The 17,217-nt window shown below is 50.6% G+C and overlaps 1 protein-coding gene across 1 annotated transcript in view; it reads left to right on the forward strand.

The window, feature by feature from the left end:
- The window catches only part of LOC116952785 (A disintegrin and metalloproteinase with thrombospondin motifs 9-like), a 100,724-nt gene that overhangs the window by 8,820 nt on the left and 74,687 nt on the right, over positions 1-17,217 (forward strand). The window lies entirely within an intron of this gene.

Consider the following 17,217-nt stretch of genomic DNA (forward strand, 5'->3'; position numbering starts at 1 on the left):
GAGTAAAGGGTGCGATGTCTAAACATCGCCACTCGGGAGACAAAGGCAGCCAGGTGTGGTGCTGGCCAATCCACCCCCTCATGTGCTGTGCTGGACTTCGTGGGTGCATTTTTCCCGAAAGTCTGTTAAGGCGATATGGGGAGGGATTTTTGTCTTGTTGTTTGCAAATGATGCCTTCTCCACACAGCAGCAGAGATGCCGCATGATTGGTCGACTGGGATTTGCCATGAGGTACCCGGTAGAGGGGGGGGGAGACTCTCCCCTTGCTTCGTATCTCCCAGCCACGGAGGAAGGCTGAAGCCGTAAAAAAATCCCCACCCTGTGACCTGGCCACCCAGCCCCTCGTGTGTCGCGGCTGGCCTTCATAGGTGCTGCCACTCACTAACAGCACTTGCGCGAACAGTTTGTTAAGGTTACATGGGGGGATCTTTGTCTTGCGTGCTTGGTTTGCAAGGGGATACAAGTGATCTGCCACCTTGGCAATGATAAAATATCTTGCCCACCACCACCGACGCAGGGGAGTTTGGGCGATGAGATCGGCTCATCCGCAGGAGCTCGACTGATTGAGGCGGCGGCGTAGGCCCTTGACGGACGTCGGATGCAACGGGTGATACATTCATCTAGCAGTGGAAATATTGCTGCTGCTGATGATGACTATCGAGGAGTTTTATTCCATTGTTGCACGTGGCAATATGATCAGGAGCTCGTTGCCAATGTCATGGTCTGCTGGCCACTCCGAGAGGGCCTTTAGGAGAGAGTCCAAGTCACCAACATTGACTGCACACACAAATAACCCAAAACCGAAGCGTTGCATCATGTTGTTACGTCACCTTGGTGAATTCCAGTCACGATAATTTAATGCTTTATTTTGTTGTTCCACTGTCGTGCAATGGACGTCTCTCTCCGACGGAGTCGCCCGTTTTGAGTCGTGGTTGTGTGACGTGGCCCTTCCATCCCGCAGGCCGTTTAGTCGCATGGTACCAGTAGCACCATTTTCGGTTACATTTCCGAGGTGGGCGTTTTCGTCGCATTCATGACGTGACGTTTGACGAGTCGCGATTTGGATATTATTGTTGCGAGGCAGTAAATAAATCCTTTGACAAAAACAAAAATTATGAATTACATCAGTGACTTGAGATTGGCAATTAATGATACGGTTTGCAATGAATTGCGTAGTGAAGCAGCAGCAACGTCTGTTTGTCTTTTTTCGATGAGTCATCAAAAGTTTGCTGAAATATTTAGACTTTGCAGCGAAAATCTGGCAAGTGCACAAATGTCTCAGTCTCCGGGTAGTTGTGGCTATATTTTAGGGCCTTGTGTTTTTTGGAACGAAGCCAGTCCCCTCGCCGCTTTGGTGGCTACGCCTCCCAAATGCCCTGGGAAAATAGAGGGGGGAAAAGTGGCACTCTTTATCGAGTGGCGTCGTAAACGCAAACATATTTCTTTTTCCTCCAGGATTTCTCCAGGATAAGTAACAAAAATTCTGATTTCGATCTGACGGGCGGAAGCTGCGGACAGAGCCCGAGATGACTCCGAGTTGAAGTCCTGGTCAGACGGTGGGCTCAGTCCGTCACCTCGCGTTAGTAAAACTATTGCCGCCTTGTGTCAAGTCAACAGTGGCAAGAGCCTGGTCCCCCGCCATGCGAATGTGGAATTCTCGCCATCTCGAGACTACCGCGTGACAAGAGCACAAGCCCTATCGTGCGGCGACACTTTAAGTACATCTTTGGGCAAAGCGAAAGATGACTAAAAGAATGACCTTATTAGGAATGCCATATACGTACATACGGTGGTGGGGGGGGGGGGGGGGTGCGGTGGGAGTGGTGTAATTACTGCTGAGATGAACTCTGTGACCCGAGTTCAAATCCCGGCCATGGGTAAGAACGGTGGCCGGTGATATCTGAACAAGTCCTGGGCTCCGGTATCACTTAAGGAACTGCAGTGAATCACTTTGCTCCGAGAGGTCACAGGGTGGGAATTTTTACGGCTTCAGCCTTCCTCCGTGACTGGGAGGTACGAAGCAAAGGGAAAGTACCCCCCCCCCCCCCCTCCATACCTCATGGCAAATCCCAGTCGACCAATCGTGCGGCAATCTCTGGTGCTGTGTGGAGAAGGCATCATTTTCAAACAACAAGACCCCCCCCCCCCCAATATAGCTTTTACAGACTTTGGGGGGAATGGCCCTACGAAGGCCGGCATGGCAATTGAGGGGGTGGGTGGCCCGCACCACACCCGGGCTGCCTTTTATCTCACCAGTGGCGATGTTTGAACATCGCACCACGTGCTCATTTGAGGCTTAGTCGACCATGGGGAGGCCTAGGACCAGTTCAGATAATCGTCACTTGTGTTGGCCGTGAACGGGAATTGAACTCGGGCCGCCAGGTTCGTAGCGCAGCACTCTTACCACTGCGCCACCACTCCCCACTTTCAAACAACACACGTGTGAGTGAAAACCACTTAGCCTCTGTGCATTATACCAAAAAAATGGTAGTTCCTGAAGAAGTGCATTGTGGTCCCCTTGTATAAGATCACCATTAAAATAATTGTGAGCAAATGTGACCGGCCGACAGGGCAGCAGTGATCGACAACTGTGAAACGGTTTCATTCAAATTTGAACTCATCTGTACAGTATGCTCACCAGTGCTCTACTGCGAAGTCTTTCTCTGAGTACCATAAATGTGGAGTCCACACTTCCACTCTCTCTCTTACGATGCATTTCTCTTGTAATTTACAGATTTAATTGTTGAAGGCTTCCTTGAGGCTGCGATTTAGTGAATGTTCATTTATCAAATCATCCGCCTTTCCCTTGGCGATCTCCAGGTATTGCCGTTTGCGACGCGACCGACAAGAGGCACCCCGCTGTTGTGACTCTTGCGAGCACCGCTGCCTCTGACGCCGAGGCTTGCCACCTGTGAGATATGAAAACCCAGGGGACATATGAAAGAGAAGAAACGAAGAATATCTCACAATACCATGAGAGGGGAGAACTACATGGATATGCATTCTGTTGAGTGGTGTATTACAACAATTATTAAAACTGTAAACTACATATTCTTGGTTCTTTCGGTAAAGTCACGTAGAAGGGAAACAATAAAATAATAAAAATATAAAACAATAAAATTCTCACGACGTTTCGACTGCAACACAAGTAATCATCATCAGGTGTGAAACCCACAGCAAGAGAATTTGAATAAAGGGCAAGGCCCACTGAGCTGTGTCGCTCTTTTCCGAAGCGACCTGGCCGTCACAAGTGACAGCTCAACGAAGTGGCTCATTATCATCACGTGACAATGTATTGCAGCCAAATACTCTAAACGCATTTTTGTTTTCAAATGCGGAGGGAAAAACCGGAGGACCCGGAAAATATGCAAACTCCAAATACACAGGCATCAGGGTCGGGATCGAACCCACAACCTCCTTGTATACCAGGCGAGGGAGATAACATCTCCCCACCGTGGCACAAGTGATAAACAGCTGGACTTTTAATGTCCTGGGTAGACTTAAATAATTACCAGGGACAGCAGCTGCCTCGACAATGAGAACGATCCTGAGAACACCCAGGACAAGGTGGCAATCGTTCAGATACAGCTGGAGTGATTTGGAGGTCATTGGGGTGGTCATTCTAATGTTGGTAACCCAGGCTCCCGGAAGGCATGCCATCAGCCTTGTGCTTGCACAGCGTTGCACAGCGTTGCACGCTCCTCAGCACACGCCGTGTGCAGCTCTGGCATTGTGACATTAGCTGCTAGGCAAGGCTCTCGGGCAGTTGGCAAATCACCCATGGGCCAGAATAGACCTGAGTACCACATAGGGCAGTGGCAAAATATAGAGGGAAATTACAGATTTTGTGCATGACCAATGAAAGTGAATTTTGTGATCACTAACTTCTTAAATAACCCGGAGGAAGCAGGGTAGATCTCTTCACAATTCTGGATAAAAAATGCCCGATGAAGCCGGATGTAATTACCAACGAAATGTCACTACTGCAATTGTAAATGCTACATAGAACTGAGTTTTACTTACTAACTAACCGCATATATGTACGTTATCTACATAAGATCTGAGGTCAATTACCATTGCAACCGTGTAATTCGTTTCGAATGACTCAGTTTAACTTACTAACCGTGTAATTAATTACGGGTTACACACTTGCAATGGTAATTAATTAATCTTGTGTACAGAACGTACAAATATACGAAACTAGTAATACAATATTAGCAGTAGCAAAGCTGTACATCCCCAAACACCAAGAGACCTTTAGTATTTAGATCATTGGAACAACGATTATAGATCAGCACACACTGTGCCCATCGCTGTCTAAATCGGCTCAAGCCTCCCTTACGTTGTGTGACTCCTGCGCAAAAAAATAGCTCCTTAGGTCCATAATCTGGCTGGGTGGTGCGGTAATTAGTTCTGTCATCTGGCTGACAATCGGGAACTGCAAGTTCAAATGCCGCTCGGGAATTGACCCTTCATCCTTCTGGCGGACGCTAAAGTGCCTACCGTTTTTGCGGGATGCCAGCGGTGTTTGTCCAAAGGGATGTCTGCACGCCGGAGACGACCACCACCTCCCCACTTCGACTCCTTCTGTGGTCAGCCAAAATTACCGGGCGCCTCAAATTCTGGATGGGTTACATGAGCATTATCACGTGAACTGCAGGGTTAGACTGCGCATCGCTCGTGGGGAAACGAGTTATCCGCAAACCGGAGATGGAGTCGTTTTAGTGCATTGGCTGCACTAAACCGTGCTGCATTTCCCACTGGCAATAAGAACAAGTATCAGACCCAAGCCGTGTCGTGCCGATCCTGGAGTGACCAAGCATAGTTCTGGGGTTGTCTCAACTTGTGGTTTCATGGAGTCAGCTTCCCCTCCTCTCCATCCCCCCCCACCAACCCCTCCTCCTCTTCCCTCTGTGGACTAAGGAGGGAAGGCAGTCGTGATTTTCTTTTAACAAGGTTTAATGTGTTTTACGAGCAACGTTTTACCCGTGGCCCCACCACGGGAAGGGGGAGTAAGAGTCAAAGGATGTAATGCGTGGAAAGAAAGGGAAGGGAGAGGGAGAATGGGAAGTAAGGGGCACATTATGGAAAAGGAATGGAGAAATGAGACCCTAAGGGTCAGGAAAGATGAGGATAGGGAGGAAGAGGGCCTTGATGTTGCAAGGAGCGGCGGCCTCTTTTTTCACAGGAGTTGCGGAGAGGGATTCAGAGTGTGAGCGGCCGCATGCAAGTCGTGGGACTCACGGGAGGCTCTCGAGCTGATTTGGAGAGATTTGCGTGCTTTATATATTCGTATATAGTAAACAAATTAAAAGCAAACCGCCCCTGACACTGGCCCGAGTGAGAGACGCTGTTGATCATGGCGAGAGCGTTTCCTGTGCGTTGACCTCACGACCAGTTCCAAAGGTCGGCCCTGCTCAAGTGCGGGGAATCCCCCCTCCCCCACCCCACCTCCCCCATTCCACCTCTGCTAATGTGAGCCAAGCGCCCCCAATGCAAGTGATGGCAGCTCGCTTGGCCGGGGTTAAGGTTCCCCTTGGAACCCGAACTAGGCCCACTTTGCCCGGCTTGTGACCTGCGCCCGTCCCACTATTCGGTGGCAGGAGATTGTCCCCTTGTCCAGCGTGGTTTACGATTTTTGTCAACCCTGGGCAGTCTGTGTGATTTGTGCCCTCCATAAAACGTGACCCCTGGGAGGGTTGCTCATTTTTAATATTGGAGAGTGAGGAGGTTCAGATCCATTTTCTCTCCCGTGCAATTCCCTCGATACCTTTGTATAGGGCAGCAAAGCTGATTTTGTTTTAACGTCCTTTAACGGCGACCGAAAAGGAGGATGGACAATAGCCCAATCTAGAACACAAATAATTTTGACAAGAGTTGTAATTTATTAAGTATGCCATGATTCGTTATGCACTGAGAATAAGTTTGTCCCCTTTTATCTGGCAACAAAACAGGTGTTAAGTTGTTAAAACACCAAACTGAAACCTTTTACAAGGAATCATGTCTGCATTAACGATAATACTTGTGGTCAAAATGCAACCAAAAAACATACTCAGATAATATGATGCATTGTGTTTGCAACTGATTGGTCCACACCAGAGACAGCTTTCTTTTGAGCCTAGTCTCAAAACGGTGTTAGACCAGAGGATGCCAAAAGGCGAACATTGGGGAATGGCGTCTCGTGTTTGATTCTGGGTGGATTGCGGAAAACAGCGTGTGACACCTTCCCCCGTCATGTGTCGCGCCGCTGCTGAGCGTCTCGTGGTCCACGGGACGAACCCGAGCCTGTGACCACCTCGCCCGCGATGTGCCCCACTGCTGCCCGGCAAGCTTCCAGAAGCTAAGCAGCAGGAGAGCCTGGGCAGTGCTTGGATTGGTGGCAGAGATCGTACAACGGTTGTAGTGTAGTAGTAGGTTATGGTGTTTCGGTAGGTTGTGGTGTAGCGGTAGGTTGTGGTGTAGTAGTAGGTTATGGTGTAGCGGTAGGTTGTGGTGTAGTAGTAGGTTATGGTGTAGCGGTAGGTTGTGGTGTAGTAGTAGGTTATGGTGTAGCGGTAGGTTGTGGTGTAGTGGTAGGTTGTAGTGTAGTGGTAGGTTGTGGTGTAGTAGTAGGTTATGGTGTTTCGGTAGGTTGTGGTGTAGCAGTAGGTTGTGGTGTTTCGGTAGGTTGTGGTGTAGCGGTAGGTTGTAGTGTAGTGGTAGGTTATGGTGTAGCGGTAGGTTATGGTGTAGCGGTAGGTTGTGGTGTAGTGGTAGGTTGTAGTGTAGCGGTAGGTTATGGTGTAGCGGTAGGTTGTGGTGTAGTGGTAGGTTGTGGTGTAGTGGTAGGTTATGGTGTAGCGGTAGGTTGTGGTGTAGCGGTAGGTTGTGGTGTAGTGGTAGGTTGTGGTGTAGTAGTAGGTTGTGGTGTAGTAGTAGGTTGTGGTGTAGCGGTAGGCATTGTTGGCAGTATATGGGCAATGCAGCACAATCCATTGTTGGTCTGTTCCTACCCCCCCCCCCCTTTCTCGCTGCACCAACCCATAGTGACCAGCGTGGTGAAGTATGGTCTTGCTACCATCATCGCCTGCACTGCCTGAGAAGGCATCGCAGATCTTGCTTCCTCTCAGCTACTTCATTCGCCTCGTTTCCCCCATTGCATGAATAAGTTGCGCCGTTCTTAATTCTCTGTCAAGCGCCTTGCTTGAGGGGCCATATCAATTCCTTTGATGGGATTAGATGAGAAGACGAGAGTCATCCGGCAAGTGGACCGACGAAGCGGGCTGGTACAGCCCCGCACGGCCAGGGGGCTCCTCTTGCGAGCGCCCCGGACGGCCGATGCCGTCTCCGCGCCAGCCGGTCGTCGCGAGCGGTACGGGTCGTCGTGTTTCTTATTTCCGCGCGCTAAGGCACATTTGTTTTCCTTAGAAAGTCCTCGTAATAATTGACCCGTTGCATACACCCCCCCCCACCCCCTTCAGGGAATATCCAGCAACCGTAGATGAACACGAGGCAGGCCTTGAAATTGACACCACGTGTTACCCAAGGCCATGTGCTTGTGCCGGGAGTGATGCGTCCGCAGCCATGGAGGAGGTCACTCGCCAGCAGCGCAGAGAGGAGGCGTCCGCTGCTCCTGACGGCCTTTTGGGGGGGGCGGCGAGCCTCGCGTTCGGCGGGCGCTCGCCACGGCAGCGGGCGGCAAGCCCCCTGCCACACTGTGCTTCCAATTTTACCTGCCGAGGTGCCCGTGGAGAAAAGCTGCGTCCGGGCCTCCGGTTTGCGGGAGGTCGACGCTTCTCTTCTGCTGCCCCTGTGGTCTGGAACGTTGTCGTCGTCCCCCCCCCTTCCCCACCCACCGGATTGGACAGGGAATGGAAAAAAACAGGAAGGAGCAAAGGGTCAAGAGATATGAGGATAAGGCGTGGGGGGGGGGAGAGATTTAGAGTATGGGTGGCCACACAGAAGCCATGTGATTTACGGGGATGTTTTGAGCTGATTTACATGGATAGATGATACGGATAAGGATGTATTTTTGGTTGAGCATCAAAAGCTGAGTCTTGGAGATCAAGATTGCCACTCCGAGGGTTCTTAAATGTCAAGGATCAATGCCCCAGGCTCAAAGAGAGAGAGAGGAGTTGAGTTTAGAGTCTCTGGGGTCGATTGTAATGACATGCCTGGAGAGCTCGGCTGACAGACTAAAGATGCCTAGAGAATAACATTAATGCTTAATGGCCAAAGGCTGAGAACAGCCGGCCGAAAATAGATCGCTAACTTCATTCAAAAGCTTTGACTTAAACGTGAAAATATATACTGGGTAATGAAGTTCTGTAGCAGAAACAAAATCATTAAGCCGGTCATGGAAATTATATAATTGTCATGGTATTGGCCAGCCCTGCACATAGGACAATCGAATGCTATAATAATTGTTGTGTACTACACACCACCGTACACGCAGTATGACAAGGAAGCTGGGCGGTGGTGGCGGTGCACACCTGTAATCAAGCGCCGTGAAGGCGGCGAGGATTGGTCGATCATGCAGATGTTGTGAGACTCCCTTCCCGTGGGCATGGAGGAGGAGTCGCCGTGCCCTGGCTCGCCAGGAGAAGGTGGTTCGGCAAATTCATGGGGATAGAGCGTTGCCCCCCTTTGCGCGCGTGTGGGTTGTCTCGGCGTGCTTTCGGTGTCCTCCCACGCGTAAACAACTCGTTAATTTGACCGGTAACATCCTCGTATATGGAGGACCGCAGAGCTTTGGGCAAGTGTCGGCGCCGGCTGACCCGCGTGGCTCCTGCTGCCTTTCCCACACTCGCTGTGGTTCCTCCTCACACCACCCGAGTCGAAGTCATGGTAGACTGTCAATTAGCCGCGTACGGTTTTTCCAATTTGCGGATTAACCACGCACTTGAAATATTTACATAAATTAATAACTCGTGGATTTTCCCTTAAGCCCAAATTAATAATCTAAAATCAGTTGTACGTTGTCATTCTTGGAAATGTTTATTACAAGTCACGTGCTTAAACCAAAAAAATATGTTCTTCTGGTTTATCCGAACTACAGTACAGGAGTTGCAATATCTTTACAACAGTGGGCGGAACTGATTGATGTTGATTGGCGTGGCTCTGCTGCTGTCCCATTTGTGGGAGCAGGAAAGTGTTATTATCAGTGAGCACGCGCATCGATCGGTCGAATCTTTCATACAAATTTTAGTTCTGTTCATTAACACTCAATTTTCTTAACACAAACATCAGTCATACCTATATAAGTGGTTTTTGGCAGAGATATATACGGAAAATGTATATTTTCGGATTATCCGCGATTTTGAATTATCTGTGGCCATCCTCCCCATCATTAGCGCAGATGATCGAGAGTTTACATTAAGGGCGACGACGAGACGATCCTATCCCAGAACCGGCAGCCTCGAGCTCCCCGCTCTCGGCCCCTTTTATACTCCCAGCGCGGCCTGGCCCCGCCCTGGCCACGCCTCCCTTCTCGAACCCGCCGGCAGGTTCCAGGGGCTTCCAGGTGGGGTCCTCCTTGACCCTTGCCCCGGTTCCTCCACCCTGCCGACACACAGTCGTGTACTGTTTATGCTCACCGGCATGTCTACTGTTTGTCCACCATAGTTGCCGCGGCTGCTCACCAGCCGGTGCTATTACACTACACATGCAACGTGGCTTGTGGTATGATTTCCAACGTGTGGCGTGTCCTCGGACGCGCTTAGCTTGCCGATTTTAATAACGACGCGTTCGGGGCTGCCACGAGATGACGCCGCAGAGGACAGGACGTGACACGTGACGGTGGCAGTGTGCACGTCACGCCACGTGACCACGGCGTCGGAAGTGCCAGGAGGAACAATCTCGCCTCGGGCTGGTTTTATTTAACCGGGCTGAGAACGCGAGAATCCAGTGACGAGCCTCTTCAGCAAACAGTGACCTGGGTGGGGTGGGGGCGTGGGTCTGCCAGGAGGGGGTGATGATTGCTGCTGGGCGTGTAATCCCGATTTGAGTAATTTGCGGTGCAATTTTCGAACTTGACAAAAACAGAATGTTTGACCCCGACGCCGGGGCACAATGGCCCCACTCTTGCCAATGACGTCACGAGATCTTTGTCGCCCACTCTGAAACAGACGTCGCGGGATATAAACAAATTATATTTATAAATGTTACAGTTTTTAGCACCGGATTGCATCGCCAAGTTTTGGGACAGCTCTGATGAATATTTTTTGTCCGGTTTTCTGTAGGATTTCGTCTCCTAAAAATGTGTCGTTAAACCTGTCACCACCCGACAGAGCCAATTAGTGAGGTTTGCCACGTAAACAGAACGTGTCAATTCGTCACGAGTACAGCACACCGGTGTGTTGGAGAGCAAATCCACAACATGTACAATCTAACGAAAGTTTTGTTTACATTGTACCATGGTTGTAGGGACCCCCCCCCCAACCCCAGAGCGAATGCATTGACGTTCCAGGCTCGGTGTTGGAAAGCTTACATAAATAAAGTTGAACTCGTGTCGGTTATTACACTCTCCCACATCCTCGCACGCACGCTACGACCTTCATTCATCGAGGCACGTGACAGCCTACTCGTGCCAATTTGCCCCATTGGATCTGTAACGTACGCTCAGAAGCAGAGGTACACGTGTTTTTGTTTGTTTTACGGTTAACACACCCACAGTATTAACCGGGGAGGCCGCTGGATCTGAACCGCGACCCTCGGCGACAAGCGGCAAATGCGCCACCGCTGGGCCGCCTCCCCGCCGCCCCCCCCCCCCCCTTGCAATAGGTAAAGGCGCAGCCCTGCAGTTGCTTTGCTCGCTCTGTTGGTTGGCAGAAGGGCCCCCGCTCGAGGGAGCTCCATAGGGCATTTGGCCTACTCTTCCGCGCTGACCAGGCGTGTCGAGAAAGGTGGACTCGCGCTTCTCACCCCCCACTAGTTGGCTACGTACGGTGCGAAAGACGTTCACCGTACACACGGACGCACGTGATTTACACGTGATTTACACGTGCATGCGTACGTGATTTACACGTGATTTACACGTGATTTACACGTACGTGCGTACGTGATTTACAGATGTGATGCCCGTTTCTCCTGCGGTTGGGCGGACAGAGGCGGCGGCGGGGGCAGGGGGGGGTTGGCTCCAAGGAACTGGCACCGTTGTTTCCACTGCCGCGTCGGGAGGTCGAATCTACCCAGCGACCCTCTGGATAGCAAGTTCGGTGGCGTGCTGAGCACTACACCGCTGTGGCAGCTCCCACGTACGCACATAGACGCGTGCATAATAGGAACACGTGTACATGAGCATTATATATGGGCTCCCCGTGGTGTCATCGCAACCGCGCGGGTGTGCCCCTTAACTCGCCCCTGGATGGCAGCTGCTATCCGTCAAGGAGCATACGATTCCCCACCCCCTAGCAAGCGAGGCTTGGGAGCGGAGCGCACGGTCGGCTACGCGCACTGCAAGCCCGCTGCCGTTTGTCCGTGACACCGCTACAGTTGCGTTGGGTGGACAATTTCATGTTTGGCCCATGTGATAATAACAATACTACGAAGTGATAACGCTGCCTCGGTGACATGTTGGCACAGACTGGGCTTGCACACCATCGGCAGGCCGTGCGCGGTGGGGGTAACGTGTGGTTGCTGCCACCTCTTCCAAGACGCCCAGTCGGTGTGGAAGAGTAGGCCAAATACGCTCTGAAGAGAAGAGCTCAACTCTGGTGGAGGCCCCTTACGCCGGCAGTGACGTGAGCGCTGTAATTGCGGGGCCGCGCCTCTGCCCCGTGTCACGGACACATTAAAGTGTTTAGGTTTCTGTGTGGTGTCGAGGTTGCCGATGGAAATTCAGCTGCAGATGGCTGCTCAGTTTTTTTTTGTTGTTGATTCGGATTGCCATTAGTTTCGGCAATGATTTTCAAATCGATATGGAACAAGAGGAATTTAAATGTGCACATTGAAAATAATATCTGTCTTAGTAAAAAAGAAACCAATTTTTTGCGTCGTAGTGTTGAAATCTGGTTGATCATTTATTTTAATAAAATCTCTGTTCTGTATTTTCCATTTTTTAAAAAATATGTTTTTTAAGTCTTAGCGGTTTATCGGCCTTTTAGAATCGTGGCAAGCGGCATCATTTGTGTAGGGTCACAAACTCTGAACCCAATTCTACCTGGGTCTCGTCAGCGGTGGCCAGGCTTGCTCAGCAGACACCGCTGTTTCATCAGATGTTATTGATGAGTGCACTCTTCTCAGAACGGTGGTTAAGCTGTCAGACCCTGGAACAATATGGTCCGATAGCTTATTTTTGTGCTCTAGTGGAGCATTCTGGGTCATTAAATCAGCAGATCGCCAACCGCTCTGCATCTAGCGTTTAATTTATTTATCAACTTGGATATTAATTAAATTGCACGCGATTTAAACGTAATCCTGTTTCACGGTATACTTTTTTTGCGGACAAGAGGACTAGGGGTAAAGGCGAGGAGTAAGATTTTAATTATGAAAAATGTAGTCCCCAGCTGCGCGTGCATGTGCATGCGCTCCATCAAAGGTCATGTTCGTTGTGTGCCGGAGCAGAATGGACACCGTCCATGTTCCTTTCAAATTGTTATTGTTATCATGCCACGTGTAAGGGACGGTGTAAACATCGTGTTTAGGTGTATAGTGGGTAGTCATTGATGAATGCCACTTTTTTTTGTAATGTTCAGCAACAATTGGAGACCGTGTGTGTACGCATTTTGAATTCGCTTGCTCCTCTGCTGTTACGCATTAACAATCGTAGTCGCAACGCCCGCGTGCCGAGTCTGGTCGATGTAACTATCTGAAGATGCCTCACGGGACGAGTATACGAGTGTGAATAAAGGAGACTCAAATAAAAAAAAGTTAAAAGGAAAGGCGAGCTGGGCAGAGTGAGCGGCGCTATTCCACGCACGGTGGTCACTCGTGGTTTGCACTCGCTTCAGCCGAGTTTAGGCCGTCTCAAAGATGATACCGTTCTGTTTTTAAGTATATTTTACACGTCACAATGTACACGTAAATCAAATGTCATGTTACTGCTATCATCATCATCGTCACGATGCATGGGGCAGATAGCCCGTCTTAGCAGATGTCCCCGGCACATTTCGTCATTTGTTGTGTCCACTTTCCCCTCTTGTCTTGTAGTGGCAATATGCGACCAGTAGTGGCCACCATCTTTCTGGCACCACATCTCTTTATGACGTCATCGTCGTTGTCGAGTTATTCTCTGTTAGCTCTTCCTCTCTTCCCGACTCCTTCCGTTTTTCCCGAACAACCACACACTTTAAATGTTGCTGTTGTTGTGCACCTTACTACATATGTGTGTGTATCCAAACGGTGCCGGCTACTTCAATGCTAAATTCTTCTGTTGATATGTAAACTCCTTTGTCAAGGCGCCCTGCTCCTCCCACCCAGCTTAAAAGACGCTGCCAAGCTTAGCGGTGTTCATTGGCGCGCCGTCTTTCCGACAGTTCTGTTTCTTCACCTGAGGAAGGCTACTTGTGTTGTGGCCGAAACGTCGTGAGAATTTTATTTTATTATGTTTTATTTTTATTATTTTATTATTTCCCTTCTACGTGACTTTACCGAAAGAACCAAGAAGGTGCCAGTTTCCTTCTCATCACTGCCTGCATGCATCAGCGGGCTCTCTTCATCTCCGCATAACCCATGTTGTGCATCTATCTCTGCTGCTATCAGCCTCGTATAGCGTGCAACACGCTCGTAAGTAACGATACCACCACCATGGGTGCGGCCTTAAAATGAAAATGGACAATAGGGAACGTTTTGGGCAATGGCCCTTCTGCATGGCACGTAAACAAGAGAGGCCAGGAGAGAAAGAGTGGGCAAGTGAGGGGTGGAGACTAGCACTTATAACCCTGGCCCCGATGAGAACTAAATGAAACAGATTTTTTTCTTGATGACCAATTTTAAATAGGCGTTTAAGTAATTACCCAATAGTTGTTCATGGGTGTGTGTGTCATTGAAATGTGTTATGTCACATGTAATTACATGCACTGTTGCTGAATTGCAGCAAATGTCACATTTAAAACACGGCACTGCAGAACGCCACGGTGGCTAGGAGATGTTATCCACCTCTCCTGGTATACAGGAGGTCGTGAGTTCGATCCCGACTCTGACCCCTGCTGTATATTTGGAGTTTGCGTGTCTCTCTCTCCACGTGGTGGTGTGGATTTTTCTCCAGGTCCTTCCCACCGCATTCAGAATCAAACACGCGCTTCGAGTATTTGGCTTTTATAAACTTCCATGTGATGATGAGCCACTTCGTGGAGCTATCATTTGTGGTAGCCAGGTCGCTTGTGAGCTACGTAGCTCAGTGGGCTATGTAGTTATATTTGTGCCACACCGTGAGTTGAGTGTACATATGTTGAACGTCTTTTGCACCGTACGTAGCCAACCTCGCTTATATAATCGGAGGTGACGAGGGAGGGAGGGGCAGCAAACTCAATACTAAAATCAGTTATAAAGAAGTGATTTGGTCAATGTAGATGAAGATTTAAAAGTGCATCGCTCCCAGTGGCTTCCTGATATCGGAAGGTAGCGCGTTCCAGACGGCCGCAGAAGCGCATCTGAAAGCACGCGATGTGGTGACCGCTGTGTTTACTCGATGGTTGACCCAAAATCCGTTTAAAGGGAAGAAAGATCAGAACACATTCCTGAGAATGTTCACCGCCCTATGCCCAGGTCACCCGGAATGTTCTCGATTCTGTCATATCGCAGAAGCTAAGAAGGGTTGAACCTGGATTGTGCTGAGATGGGTGAGCACCACGCTTACTTGAAACAGGCTGCTTCTGGCTGCTTCTCCTGCTGTTGCTTCTGGGCTGCGTTGTAGGCAGCAGAGGGAAGTGCAGCAAATTCCGCTTTCACTGCACTTCTGTGCCACCACGCCTGTGCTGCCCAGCTTCACCAGTACGGTGAAGTATGGTCAAATCAACCCTACGACCTACATGGTGTGAAGAGGCCATCGTCCAGCAGTGACTTGACCACAGGGATGTACGTGTGTGTGTTGATTGTGGGGAGCGGTAGTGTAGTGGTTAGCACGCTGCACTATGAACCCGGCCACCCGAATTTGATTTCCGCTCACGATCGACACGAGTGACGATTATTTGAACTGTTCCTGGGCCTCCCCTAGGTCGACTTTGCCTCAAATGAGTACCTGGTGTGATGTGTAAACATCGCCACTGGGGAGACAAAGGTGGTCGAGCATACTGGCCACCCACCCCCTCGTGTACCATTCCGGCCTTCATAGTTGCTCGCTAACAGCACTTGCCCCAACAGTCTGATGAGGCTATATGGGGGATATTTTTATTTGCCTTTGGATTGGGGCAAGGACATCTGCAATTAACAGGGGAAGGAACAGGATGGGCTATCATTTTGGTTGGAAGTCTTAAGTGTGGACTCGGAGGGAGAGGGGAATCCCCAAGTGCAGCCATCCAAGGGGGGTTCTTGACTGTAGGAGCAGCAGAGGGTAGGGGGCGACCCTCCCCAGTGGTGAGGCTGATTTGTTGTTGCAGCAGTTGGCCTTCTCAGAGCACAGCAACTAGAGCAGTGGTGCACGTCTCCATCAATTGTGGTGCCACGGTGGCGAGATGTTCACTGCCTCGCCGGTGATGCACGAGGTATTGGGTTCGATCCCGAGCTTCACGCCTGCCGCTGTGTATTTGGAGTTCCATGTCCTCCCCGTGGTCGTGTGGATTTCTCTCTGGGACCTCCAGGTTCCCCCCCCCCCCCGCATTTAGAATCTACGTCACGCGATCACAGTTTTTGGCCGCTATACATTTCCCTGCGATGATGATAAGCCACTTCCTTGAGCTATTATTTATGATAGACAGGTGGCTTCTGAAAAAGTGTTAAATATTAGCTCAGTGGGACTTAATTGGTAAAATACAAAATAGTTTATCGTTTTATTACTTTTAAATTCCTCCGCCTCGGTCGTCTCCCCGGGAGTATAAACGGGGCACGCCACAGTCGATCAGAATATTTGTTTATACTCGAGGAATCTGATGAGCTATAAAGCTCTTTTCGCCCATGTCCAGTAGGGGCACGTGGTCAGAACGTTGCAACAACAAGCGATACAAACACACGATTAGAGTGCAAACTACAAGAAAGTTTACATCACCCACACACACACATATACATGAAACTAAACCGTGTGATGGGGCAGAGTGTGGGCAATTCCACCTCTTCCACGATGCCTGGTAGCCAGTGTGGAAGAGTAGACCGAATACCGTCTAGTGGAGGGAGGGCCCCTTCTGCCAGCAGTGGAATGAGCGGAAACTTGCAGGGCAGCGTCAACCCGCCAAGAATAATAAACTTTAACTCACCCCAACATGTTTCTGCACATCGTCGTGAAAATCGGCGTCCGCCTGCACGCAGTGGGAGCTGCATCTACAGATATGTCGGCGTGACTACTCGTGTGAGCGCAGTTATGTTATAAGAGACGCACCCGTACATTATACACGTGGGGGGGGGGGGGCGGCGAAGGGGCATCCTTCCAAGGCAAGAGCGAAGCACGCGACTACAGATATACACCCGCAGCTGGGCCTTGCTACCCCAAGGCATGCGCGTGGTGCACGCGGCTTCGGCTGCATTGCATAAGCCGCGATTTTTCGGTGATAAACTCCGCCCGCTACGCACGCCATCCACGCGCGTGCACGCGGCAGCTGCGTCCCATCGGCCCGACCGCGGTTGTCCCCCCACTCGTCGGCTCGGATGGCGCAGATGTTCGCAGAGACCTCCACGCTAAGTGTGCGCGCTCGCCCCTTGGCTCTCGGCGCAGTTCCATCCCCGTCATCTCATCGTGGCACTTGCGCGAACATCAAACGCTTGCCTCGCGGTCGCCCTCCACCAGACACTTTGTTGAGCGCGGTGCGAGAATGCAGCGCTGCAGGCGACGCACGTGCGCTGTGTGCGCTTGGCGGTGACGCTGAGCAGTCGCCGCCGAACTTGAAAAGCAAAAATGAAACCACGCGCATTGCGTGCGTATACCTAGGCACGGTGAACTTCTTTCGCGGCCTGTACGTAGCCAACCGTGCTCATCGGAAGGTGCGCCGGCGGGGCCGGCGGGGCGGGGGCGGGAAGGACAAGAAAGTATGCGCAGGTGCGCCGAGCAGAATGCGTTCGACCCCGGAGGACGTCTCCTGCTGAGATGCGCGCTTGGGCTTACGTCGAGAGGCAGAATACATTCAGCCGGAGGACGTCTCCTGCTGCGTAGCG

The sequence above is a fragment of the Petromyzon marinus genome, chromosome 48 (assembly GCF_048934315.1).
Source record: "Petromyzon marinus isolate PM22_M1 ecotype Great Lakes invasive population chromosome 48, UKy_Petmar_22M1.pri1.0, whole genome shotgun sequence".
NCBI lineage: Eukaryota > Metazoa > Chordata > Hyperoartia > Petromyzontiformes > Petromyzontidae > Petromyzon > Petromyzon marinus.